Source organism: Bos javanicus, chromosome 5 (assembly GCF_032452875.1).
Source record: "Bos javanicus breed banteng chromosome 5, ARS-OSU_banteng_1.0, whole genome shotgun sequence".
In the NCBI taxonomy this organism is placed as follows: Eukaryota; Metazoa; Chordata; class Mammalia; order Artiodactyla; family Bovidae; genus Bos; species Bos javanicus.
Window position 1 is genome coordinate 71,076,254 of NC_083872.1, and position 12,608 is coordinate 71,088,861.

General features: G+C 43.4%; 1 long non-coding RNA gene across 1 annotated transcript in view; it reads left to right on the top strand.

The window, feature by feature from the left end:
• Window positions 1-12,184, top strand: part of LOC133247858 (uncharacterized) — a 33,356-nt gene extending 21,172 nt beyond the window's left edge. The window contains exon 3 of the long non-coding RNA XR_009736536.1: window positions 11,128-12,184. This is a non-coding gene — a long non-coding RNA (uncharacterized LOC133247858). The remainder of the gene's footprint in view (window positions 1-11,127) is intronic.
• Window positions 12,185-12,608: the final 424 nt, after the last annotated feature.

Consider the following 12,608-nt stretch of genomic DNA (forward strand, 5'->3'; position numbering starts at 1 on the left):
AAAAAAAGAGTAAACCATCCAGACACTCCATCTGAACTATTGATTTCAAGGTTTCAGAAGTTGAGATTTAAGCAATTTGAGTTTGAGGTATATATGAGTTATCTATTGCCACTGTAATGCTATGTAATATACAGCCACAAAACCTCTATGACACGTGACAGTAAACATTTATTAGCTCAAAGTCTGCACAAAGTGTTCTGGGCTGGGCTTATCTTGGCTGGGCTCACTCACGTGCCTATGGTCAGTTGTGTTTTGCTTGGTCATCTCTCTTTCTGGTATGAGAATTGGCTGGCTGTTTAGCTGGTCTAGGAAGCCCTTGAATGAGATGCCTGGATTCCAGATGCCTGGTCCGTGTCTTTCTCCCTCCAGCTAGACCGGATATGTTTGATGGTGATAGCCGAGGAAGGAGAAACATGCAAGTGCTTTTTCAAGTCTCTGCTTGCATCGCATTTGATAACTATCCTTTCAAAATAAGTCTTGTGTCCAGTCCGGATTCCAGGTGAATCTTTACCGAAAGGAAGTGAAGGTCACATGATAAAGCATATGGATATAGAGAAGGGTGAAGAATTAGGGATATTAATGCAATCAGCCTACCATGAGATGAATGTTCAAACTCAGACTTTTACATTTGTCTAGATTTACTGTATCATCAAAATACAGCTAGAAAGCAATGCATTTCAAGTTCGGTGGCTTCTCATGGCACTCAGAAAAACCAGCTCCTTCCAGTGACTACAAGGCCCTCCATTATCTGACTGACAACTTCTCCAAACTCAACTCTGACCACCTCCTCCATCTCTCCGTATGCTCCCAACCACACTTAGTTCTTCCACCAGGCCCAACTTCCCTGTCTCAGGGCTCAGCCATGCTGTTCCCTTAACCTTCCCTACCCCCATTCCTCACTCCTTGTTTGGCTGCTTCCTCATCATTCTTTAGGACTAGGCTTAAATATCACCTCCTCAGAGGGGCCACCCTGAACCTCCTGATTCAAAGTTTTAGTCCCTATCTCAGCTTCCTATTTGAACTCCAACTTAACCCTCATCACCCTTTGCAGCAATATTTTTTTATATGTATGCCCATCTTTTTGTCTGTCTTCCCCACTGCAGTGCAAGGTCTAGGAGAACAGGAACCAGATCTATCATGATCACCATTGTTTCCTCATGCCCAACACAGCTCTTGACATGTAGCAGACACTCATTACACATTGGAATGAATGAATGAGTGGGTGGAGATCTTGAAAAGAATATTTTCTTGCTGATAAACTCCTGAAAACAGAGACCAAGCTCTCTGGACTTGGAATTCAAGGTCCTGCATCCTCAGAGACACCCCCATGACCTTAGAATTTCTAGATGCTTGGCTTACCATAGACAGCAACTTTGCAGAATGTCCTTCCTCTTGTGTGGTAAGGGTAGGTGGCAGGGACTAAGCAGGACCAGGGGAGCCATGAGTAGGAGGGAGAGCCACAGCGTCTGTGATGGAGGAGGGGTCAGTGCCACAGAGCACTAGAGATGGATTTAGAGGACAGGGACTCTAGCCCTGCTCTGCCACTGTCCTGCCATGTTTCCTTGGGCAAGTCCTTTGGAACGCACGTGCTTCAGTTTTCCCGTCTGTGAAAGGGGTTAAGAATCTCCAGCTTGCAGGATAGACTTGAGGGTGAAATGCATGTGGCATAGGCACCTCCCTCCAAGGATCAAGTTCAGGGCCAGTTCAGGAAGGGTCAGGTCTCCACTATTTCTTTTTTCCCAAAAAGGTTTCAAGTGTTTCCCTCCCTTCTTACACCTTCTCTGGAGCACTCATCACCCTGGACCTGTTCCTAGGGGCACAAGGACAAACATTTTCACGTTGGATCAGGGAGCTGTGCCTGCTGCAGACAGTTGAAATCATTTCTGAGCAAGCGTAGGATGTTACTCAGCATCGTGCCTAAGCCCACGGACAGACTCAGGAAATGGTGTGAACGTTGGCAGATACTGGCAAACAGGCCTTCAAAGTTGTCTGGCTGGTCCTTCTGTGTTCAACAACCGGGTTTGAGGAAGATAATTAAATGTATTGAGCCCCTACCAGGGATGCAACCCTCTGTTACACATGTTCACACATACTTCCTAATACAAGTCTCAGAATAATCATATTAGTATCATCCCCATTTGACAGATGAAGAAACTGAGGCTCAGGGACATTAGGTATCTTTAGTCACTGCCCAACTTTTATAAAAAATGACCAGCTGAAAATGCATTAAGTGTCGTAAGGGATGAAGGAGGGGCTTCTCCCTAGTTGCAAAAACAGTGGAATCTCAAGTCACGCAGCATCTTTGATGATATGGCTCCCATACTTTGTACATGTTCTTCCATCTTGTTCTTTTCCTTCACCACTGGATGTGATTGGCCAGCTTATATTAGTATCAAGAGGTGGCTGAGAATCCACTGATTTGGCTGCTCTGTGTTCTTCCTCTTGGTTCTTAATACTGTGTTACATTCCTGAGAGCTACATTTCTTAGTACTAATATCAACATTATCAATTTTCTATTTTCCAGTCATTTTTGTAGAACAAAGAAGGCAAAGTGAAATAAAATAGCTAACATTCATTAAGCACCTTACTATTTTGTGTACTACCCATAAAAATGGTGTAGTGCATTCATAGTCACGAATGCCGTATGATCAAGTGTTTTCCTGAAAAGAGAGAAATTCTGCTTTGATTAGACATGGCTGAGAACCCAGTCCTCCACTTAGAAATTGACATGTCTGATGCCTAAAAGAATTTTCCACTGACAAGGTAATGCCTTCCTACATTTCAAGCCTGGTTCCTCCCCACTACCCACTTGCTTCCAGTGCCAGGTGCTATGGGACACTTTCTTGGCACTGTGTCATCTTTAGGCCTACACCTTCAGGTTACGATGATGGATGAGTGCCACAGTGGGTCATAGGAGTGCTCTGGAAGCTGTCCCCACACTAGGCAGCAGGCAATAGCCTAACCATACACATATACGACTGTGAGCTGCAAAAACATCCCCCTCGAACCAAACTAAAGGGTTCCTCCTAGGCCAGAACCCCAAAATGCCCATGACCATTTCAAGGCCTCCTGTATGAGAAGTAGGAGGGAGAGTGCTTGTGCTCAATTGCTCAGGCGTGTCTAACTTTTGGTGACCCCATGGACTGTAGCCCACCTGGCTTCTCTGTCCATGGGATTCTCCAGGCAGGAACACTGGAGTGGATTGCTATTTCCTCCTCCAGGAGGAGGGAGAGGAAGTACTGTTAAAGTATCTTTCTTATGAAAATCAAATATATCTATACTTATATCTGTATATGCTTACTATGCAATCACACTGCTAGGGCCCCACCTAGGGCCTTAGAAGAAGCCTGCATAAGTGCTCCAATGTTGCTGAAGTTTCAATAACTTCACAGTAATCCTCCTACACTGTCACAACTGAACTCTGTATGTCACCCGGAATGGGCATGGTTGTAGTAGTTGGTGGAAGCCACAGGAGAGCTAGTAGGAGAAACAAGTGAATGATTATGTAGTACAGAGGTCAGTAGACTAGATGGCCCACAAACCAGGTCAGACCCACTTCCTGTTTTTGCAAATAAAGTTTTATTGGAATACAGCCACATTAATTGTTGTGGAGGACTTTGTGCTGCAGTGGTAAAGTGGAGTTGTTACAACAGATACTTGTCCACCAAACTGAAAATATTTACCACCTGGCCTTTGATATAAACAGTTTAGGAAAAGTTGGGAAGGTCTTGAAGAAGAAGATGAGACAAGAAAAAGCTAGCGCTAGATTCAAACTGTTGATATTTGATTCTGGCTCCATCATTTCAAAACTGTGTGACTTCGGGCAAGTTATTCAACTTTTATGAACCTCAATTTCCTAATCTGTAAAAAAGGATAATAATTCTTCTGTCACAAATTTTCTATAAGGAGTAGGTGAAACCTTGTGTATAAAGTACTGGCATAGTGCCTGACATAAAGCTGAAGTTCAATGTATTATTAGCTGACAGTTACCAAGATACCTGTATTTATTGTCAACCCAGGTAGAGGATTTTATGTGTGCCATTAAGGCCTGTGGTTCAATGCCAGTGCTTTTTCCCTGATGAGGTTCTCATTGCTGCTTCCAAGGTGATACAGTAGGGACAGCCTGAAGCAATTTTGTGATTTAAGTATCATCCTGTTGTCTCTTCACCGACTCACTGCTCTGTGTCACAACCAAAGTCTAGATCATTTCCCCAGAGGCAAGTAAATTCTCCAACTCAATCATTCATTTACCTCGTCTCAGAAGAATGTCTGGCTGTCCAAGGAAACATCAACTGTAAAGACTCAATTGCTCTGCTCTGCAGTTGCCACCTTGCCTCTCTTTAATCTTCTTATCCCAGATAGATCTTTATCTAATGCATAACAGAGAATGGGGTTGCCAGATGAAACCTTTTCAGAAATATGTCTGTATCATTTAAAACACTTTGGGCTGCAAAGTAAAGAAAGCCCAACTAAATGTGGCTTAAGGAATAAGGACATTTATTAGTTTGTTAGCTCTCTAAACCCTAAATCCAGAGATAGGTAGTTTCAGAGTTGGGAACTCAAGTAGCTTAGAAACAACAGCAATGGTGTGTTCCTTCCTTTATGTTCATTCTCTTGAGTTGGCCCCCTCCGTGGTCCCAGAATGGCTGCCCCAGCTCCAGTCATCATATGTTGATGGCAACATCAAGAGCAGAGGCAGCAGATTTCCATGAAGCTAATGAAACTTAAGCTTCAGGGTCCCTCACTTTCAAAGACCCCTTCACGGCTTAGAAACGTACTCAAATGGCCATATACTTTTGTGAAATTTTCCGAAATAAGTATATGTATTATTTTACAAAAAGAAGCTGCTTCAAATTAGGTAAGCTTTATGCCCTATAAAATCTAGACCCATCCCTGGTCCTAAGGCAGAAAAACAAAATCATCCTTCCTGGGTTTCTTTTCGACGAACAAAGACAAGCTTCCTGGAAGCTCTCCCACCAACTTTCCTTTGCTTTACATTGACCAAAATTGTATCACAAGCCCACTCTTTAATTGTGTTGGTCCAGGTTCTCTGAGAAGTGGATGCTGAGATAGGATTAAACATGCTAGAAATTTTTAGGGGAAATGTCTGTGAGAGAAAATGGGAAGGGAGCCAATAAGACTAAGAGAACCTTCAGATAGCGATGCAGGTTTGGCCCAGAGAAAAGAGCAGAGAGAAGCACTTTACCCCACAGTGCAGCCTCAGGCAAGTTCAGCAAAGCCTTTGGGGAGCACACAAGGTGGAGTGACCTGTTGATGAGTCCTGTGTCTCCCAGAAACAAGCCTGTTTTAGAATCCCTGCCACATACTGTCATCAGCTGGGAGCAGCCCATGGGAACCAGAAGTGCCCAAACCAGTGACGGCTATGTGAGCACAGCAGGTGGGCTGATGTCCAGTTACACTTCCTGCATTAGAGGATCTAAGAGGTACATTCTCATGGCCACCACATTTACCAAGGAGAACAAGAACCCACAGCTGGCATAGACCAATAAAGTGTCATCCCCGGGGCAGGGAAGGGCCCAGTCTGTACAGGGACTTGGCCATTCAGAACAGGGAGATCAAAGGTGAGGGTTCCTCTTAGTGGAAAAGGGTGGTGTGGTGATGAGGCCACAAGAGTGTTCAGCCATAGAGACCAGACTTGTTGCCAAGGGGGAGAAGGGATGGGAGAGGGATGGACTAGGAGTTTGGGGTTGGTAGATCCAAACTATTACATTTAGAACAGATAAACAACAAGGTCCTACTGTATAGCACAGGGAACTATATCCAGTGTCCTGGGGTAAACCATAATGGAAAAGAATGTTAAAAAAGAATGTGTGTGTGTGTGTGTGTAACTGAATCACTTTTCTGTACAGCAGAAATTAACACAAGTATGTAAATCAAATATACTTCATTAAAAACAAAAAAAAGAGTGTCTGCCAATCTCCACCCCTCAACAAACCTCCGGTACCCTTAGATGGTCGTTGAGCATGTTCCTCTCAGCCAGACCCGATCAGATATGACTGCCCTTTGTCAGGGGACTTTCCTGACTCCAGGGCCAGCTTATCATGTTCAGTAGAAGGGAGGGAAATAGCTTTCCATGTTAGCTATCCAAATCTCAATATCTGTGATGAACTCCTTCTATTGTCAACAAAAAGCCTTGGTTCTGGGTCTTCTGCAAATCGCCTGAGTTTGCAGCTGGCCTGTGCTGCTTTTGTTTTTGATTTTTGTAGGGGTTGTGAGCCTTGATGTCCTGTGTCTATTCTAATTTGGCTCCTGTGTGTTGCCTATTTAAAATCTCCCCCACTGTTTCAATTAGATAAAGACTTCCTGTTCTGCTTGGCAAGTCAGGGCTCAAAGCACTTGCATTTCTCCCCTTTGTGGGGGAGGTGGGTATCATTAATTAAGCATGAGGTAGGGTGAGTTGACTGGAGAAGGAAATGGCAACCCACTCCAGTATTCTTGCCTGGAGAATCCCAGGGACAGAGGAGCCTAATGGGCTGCTGTCTATGGGGTTACACAGAGTCGGACACGACTGAAGCGACTTAGCAGCAGCAGCAGCAGGGTGAGTTGAATAAATCATTTGAGTAACATTGTCATACTCTTGATGATGATTTGGAAACCAAGGAAATATTTTATGTGGTTATTGCAGTTGTCGCCTAACTGGCCTCCTGGCTTTCACTCTTACCCCTACTCTCTAATTTCTATTCTCTACTCAACACCCAGAAAGTGATCCTGGTAAGATGCAGTTCAGATCTGTCACTCCTGTGCTCAAATCTTTCCAATCACTAACAAATTACTTCTAGTAAAAGCCAAAGTCCTTATACTGATCTACATGGTCCTGCCTTAGATCTGCAAACTCTGGCCCTCCAGCCAAATCCAGCCGCCTGCTTTTAGAAATTAAGTTTGGAATCACAGCCACACCTATTTGTTTATATAGTGTCTCAGAGGCTTCTTGTAGAGTTGAGCTGTCCCTACCGAGAACCCGCGTCTACAAAGGCTAAAATCAAGGACCCTTTACTGGAAAGGCTTGGCAACCCCTGCCCTATATGACTATCTTATCTGTACTCTCCAGTCAACTCAAAGACCCATGACCTCCCACCCTCCTTCTTGATCACTCTCTTCATCCATACACTTGGCTCTGTTTATTTCCATAACTCAGGATACCCCCTTCCACCTCAGCTGTGAAAGTCTGGTCCTTCTGCGGGGATAGTCTTCCTTTCAGTATCCTCATGACTTGCTCCCTAACTGCCCACAGGTCTTGATTCGATATGTCTTCTCACCAGAGACTTTGCTGGTCACCTCATTTAAATTGTAACCTTCCCTCCCTTGAAGCCTCTATCCTTCCATGGTTTACTTTTCTCCTCAGAACTGTGCACTAACATAAAACATAGTTCACTGCTTGTCTTGTTTACACCCTTAACCCTAAAAGTAAGCTCCTTGAAGATAAGTATTTTTGTCTTTTTTGTTCTGCCCTACCCCCAGGGGTTAGAATAGTGCCTGGCACATAGTAGGTGCTTATTAAATATTTGTCAAGCAGATAAATATACCATCAAAGACTCATCATTCTGCTGCCTCACAGAAGATCCAAACAGTAGTGGCTTATTCAGGTCATAGGGTCGTCTCGCAATGCCATCAGGGTATTTGGCTCCTCTAGCTCCCCTCCCCACCATCTTTGGTGGGTGACTTTCTTTTCCCCATGGTGTCCTCTTGAACACAGGTTGTTTACTCCACTCTGACTTCCCCTTCATGTTTCCAAGCTGGTTAAAGTAGGAAATGACTGGGAGGAGAAGGTAACACCTATGTCAGGGAAGAAAGCTTTCCCAGAAATGCCTAGCATACTTCTGCTGATGTCTCTTAGGCGAGAGCTTCATGGCCACCCTAAGCTGTGGGAGAGTTAGGAAATGTATATTACAGCAGGACATGTGAATATCCTGAAGACCATATGGAAATGTTAAGAGTATGCGAAAGGAGAAATAGGTATTGAAGAAGTAACTTACAGCATCTGCCTCATCTGCCTTTTGCTTTTTTTTTTTTTTTAAGCTGGTAGAAGTATTAATGGCACCCCACTCCATTACTCTTGCCTGGCAAATCCCATGGACGGAGGAGCCTGGTAGACTGTAGTCCACGGGGTCTCGAAGAGTCAGACACGACAGAGACTTCCCTTTCACTTTTCATTTTCATTCATTGGAGAAGGAAATGGCAACCCACTCCGGTGTTCTTGCCTGGAGAGTCCCAGGGATGGAGGAGCCTGGTTGGCTGCCGTCTATGGGGTCGCACAGAGTTGGACACGACTGAAGCGACTTAGCAGAAGTATTAGAGGGTGGAACTTGGGAGGATTTCCAGAACTTTGGAAAGTACAAAGGGCAAAATTGCTGATATTCGTAAGTGTTCATCCCACACATTCCCTGTACTGAAGTCTCCTAGCTTGCTGAACTTCCCTTATCATCCCACTTCGCTTAAGGTTTATGTGATGCTCACTATATTGCTCCTTTCTTCAGCAATATGTGTTGCACATGGTAGGTACTCAGGAACTATTTCTACCTGCATTAACAAATGAACTGAAATAAATTCTGAGCAGTATGTACACATATAGGTACACATACCTGGGTGTCTAAATGCCTATATTCTATTTATTGCATGCTTCCTGTATGCTGTCATATATATTCAATTCTGACAGCAATTCTGAGAAACCAAGAGCGGCATCTCCATTTTGTGATGAAGACTGTAGAAGTCTCTGTTTCAGACTCAGGAGCCGAAGAATTGGTGCTTTTGAAATGTGGTGCTGGAGAAAACTCTTGAGAGTTCCTTGGACAGCAAGGGGATCAAACCAGTCAATCCTAAAGGAATTCAGTTCTGAATATTCATTGGAAGGACTGATGCTGAAACTGAAACTCTAGTACTTTGGCACCTGACGTGAATAACTGACTCATTTGAAAGGATCCTGATGCTGGGAAAGATTGAAATCAAAAGGAGAAGAGGGCAGAAGAGGATGAGATAGTTAGATGCATCATCACTCATTGGACATGAATGTGAGCAAACTTAGGGAGATAGTGAAGGATAGAAAAGCCTGGCCTGTTGCAGCAAAGAGTCAGACGCAACTTAGCAACTGAACAACAACAACAACAAGCCAAAAGGTACCTGCAATGCAGCGCACAGCTAGTAAGTGGCAGAGGCAAGTCTCAAACCCTAGTCACTGATTCTACAGCTTAGGTTCCCGTGATCACATTCATTCAGTGAATCATTCAACAGATAAATACTCACTGCTTCCTGTGCGCCATGCATGGTTGTAATAATATTTCCTGCATCAAGAAAATGTTACTCTAATTGAAAGATGAATTTTGCCAAGTAAAGCATAGTATAAAGAGATTAAAATACACACATCCTCTTTTCATCTGTATGTTTCTTCTGAACATTTCTAGGTAAAGTACCCACCCATTTAACTTCAGGTTCATATGGCTTATTTCAGATTTCTTAACTAGTTTCCTTTAGTTCTCAACTTGTTGCTTATTATTTGTTTAATGAGATTGTAGATTGCTTGAGATAAAGAAAGTGAAATAGCTCAGTCGTGTCCAACTCTTTGCGACCCCATGGACTACAGCCCACCAGGCTCTTCCGTCCATGGAATTTTCCAGGCAAGAATATTGTAGTGGGGTTGCCATGTCCTTCTCCAGGGGATCCTCCCAACTCAGGGATTGAACCCGGGTCTCCCACCATTGCAGGCAGATGCTTTACCATCTGAGCCACCAGGGAAGCCTTACTTGAGATAAGGTGTGTCTTATTCATTATTGAGTTCCAACCATAAGCTTGCCTGAAGTTAGGACAGTGATGGGCACTCTGGGCTTAATAGATTCCTATTGGATAAAACAGAATTTACTAGGCAGGGTTTGGGGCTGCAAGCAGTGGAAAACTGCCCTGAGTGATTTATGCAGGAAAGGGACTTATTAGAAGGATATAACTTACAGAACCAGCTTCATAATAAAGACAGGAAGGAAGTGAGGTTAGGTAGAAAAGATACAACCAAAATCATGGCTGATTACACTACCACCACTGGCGGCACCTCTGCTGGACACTGAATGCTGACATTTGCTGCTAGGACTACTATATCAGTGAGATTATGCTACAGTAATAAACAGCCCCAACGTCTCAGTGGCCTAGGTGACAGTGGTTCATTTTTCACTCCCATTATATGTCTGCAGTGGTGGGCCCAAGCCAGTAGAGGCCTCATGCTTCCATGATCCCAGAATCTGGAAAAGGGAAAGGCTAGCCAATCTAATAGCTCTTACAGCTTCTATTTTAAGTATAATATAGACTACTTTCTCTCACGTCTAACTGACAAAAGCCTAATCTTTTACAGGATGGGAAAGTGCAATTCTACTAAGCACCCAAAATGAGAATTTTTATATTTGTGATCAGCTTTGATGACTCTGCCAGTTCCAATACAAGTTTTTCCATGAATGCTTGCCCACTAGTTGTGCATTTAATGTGACTCATTTAAAATTCAAAATCCTGAGGGTAACATCCCACTGGCCGAGGGTAGTTCATGTGTAGTGCTCCATTAAGAAGGTGCATGAGGGAGGACACAGGATAGTCAGTCAGAAAGTTACAACACGGCAGAATCCTAACCCATCTTTGTTGGTTGGAATCTGTATTGCTGATGAACAAAGTCTGCTTCTTCTAGGATGATGCATTCTCAGAGGACACTTCAGATTTAGCTAAATTCTGAGTTATTCAAGGAGGTGGTGTTGACAGTCAACACACACACACATATATTTTAAAAGAATAATCTTATGCCTTAGGACCAAGCACTCAGTTAGATTTGCATGTTTTCTGAAGTGTCCTCCTAAGTTAAAAACTATTACTTGAAAAAGGTTAGGAGGTTGAGTAAGTATGGAAAATGCTGGCTACTTTCAGTCATTCTTTGTGGTAGGCAGCCTCTAAGCTGGTCAATGACCACATCTCCCAACAGTCACACCCTTGTGTAAGCCTTTCCTCTTGGGGTGTAGGTAGGATTTATGTACTCACATCTAACAAACAGAAGTGATGGATGAAGTGATAGATGTTAATTCCAATGTTAGGTTATAAAAAGACTGTGGCTTCCATCCTGGTATCTTCCCTTGATCTTTTGCTCAGAGAGAAGCCAGCTGTCATGTTGTGAGCAAAGAACTGAAGCCTCCAGCCAACAGCAAGTGAGGACCTGCAGGCTTCTGACAGCTACAACTAATCTTGAAATTGGGTCCTCCCCAAATGAGACTTGAGGTGACTGCAGCCCACTCAATGCCTTGATTGCAGCCTGGAAGACCCTGAGCTGAGGACCCATTCCAACTGTGCCTGGGTTCCTGACCCACAACTGTGAGATGATAACTCTTGTTTTAAACCACCAAGTTTGGGGGGTAATTCTTTATCAGTAGGAGACCAAGAGTTCAATAAATATCTTAGAGGAGTATGTGACACTCTTGGAACACATAAATGGGCACAACAGACCTGACTTCTGCCCTTATGGAGTTTAAATTAATTTAGATGTGTTTCTATTCTGAGGGGATAGATAGAGCCTTTAATATGCAAATGTGCACCACCAATCTCTAAGAGTGGAGTATGGGTCTCTAACTTTTAAACTCCTTTTTTTTTTTTTGCTCTGCATTTCATAGAGCTAATGTTTTATGGAACACACATTGGAAAATTCTCTTAGTAGCTAAATGAGTAAATGAATTAAAGTTGCAATTTTAAAGGCTTAAGCTCCCCTGCAAAATTTTCGGAGTATGCCGCCCTTTGTTCATTATAGACTTAATAGCTACTCTTTTCCTGGACCCCATGTGCACTTTCGCTAATTTCCTTAGCAAACATTGACTGATTATCCACTGTGTTGTAAGGCACTGCAAGCACCAAACTGGTACTCGGGCAATGGGGCTGCTGTATTTCTCCTGAAGTGTATTTGGAAATTCACTAATTGTTTCATTTTGTGAGTAATGGTTTCAGCCACAATATTTGGACAAAGAGCAAAGGCGAGAAAGAATGGGACTGGCTAATGTTAAAATCAAAGCTTTGCTGAAAACCGTAATGCGTATTGAAGCAAAGCATTGTCCTCAAGAGGAGAGGAGACATAATCGGTATTGAAACAGTGCCTGAAACACTTCATCGGACTGTATTTAAAATGTTTAAAGAACTCTTGGAACAAATAAAGCCCTGAAAAGGTCTTTCAAATTGAAATGAATTCTTGGCATGCTTTCCCCTCTACTGCCACCGCTCTGCACACAATAGCCTGCCTCAGAAAAGCCTGTGGTAGCAGGACTTTTGTCTTAATTGCCTAACGTGTCAAGTGTTTCATATTTTAGGTGAAACGCAGGCTGGGCGGTGGGGGGCGGGAGTAAGGTACCTCATTTATGAAACATTGAAATGGCAACCCCATTTTGTCTTTGGTGCATTGCTCCTTGGGATTGCATGAGACATTTAATGAAGTAGGAGATGTCCAGGGACCAACCTCTCAGCAAACCATGTCCCATTTCTATCTCTGGTAGGCATTTGGGGTATGGTTTATAAATAAGGTGGTGCCGGTGTTGGCGAAGACATGGAGAAATGGGATGGATTGAAGATGTAAAATTGAAATGTGAAGGTAT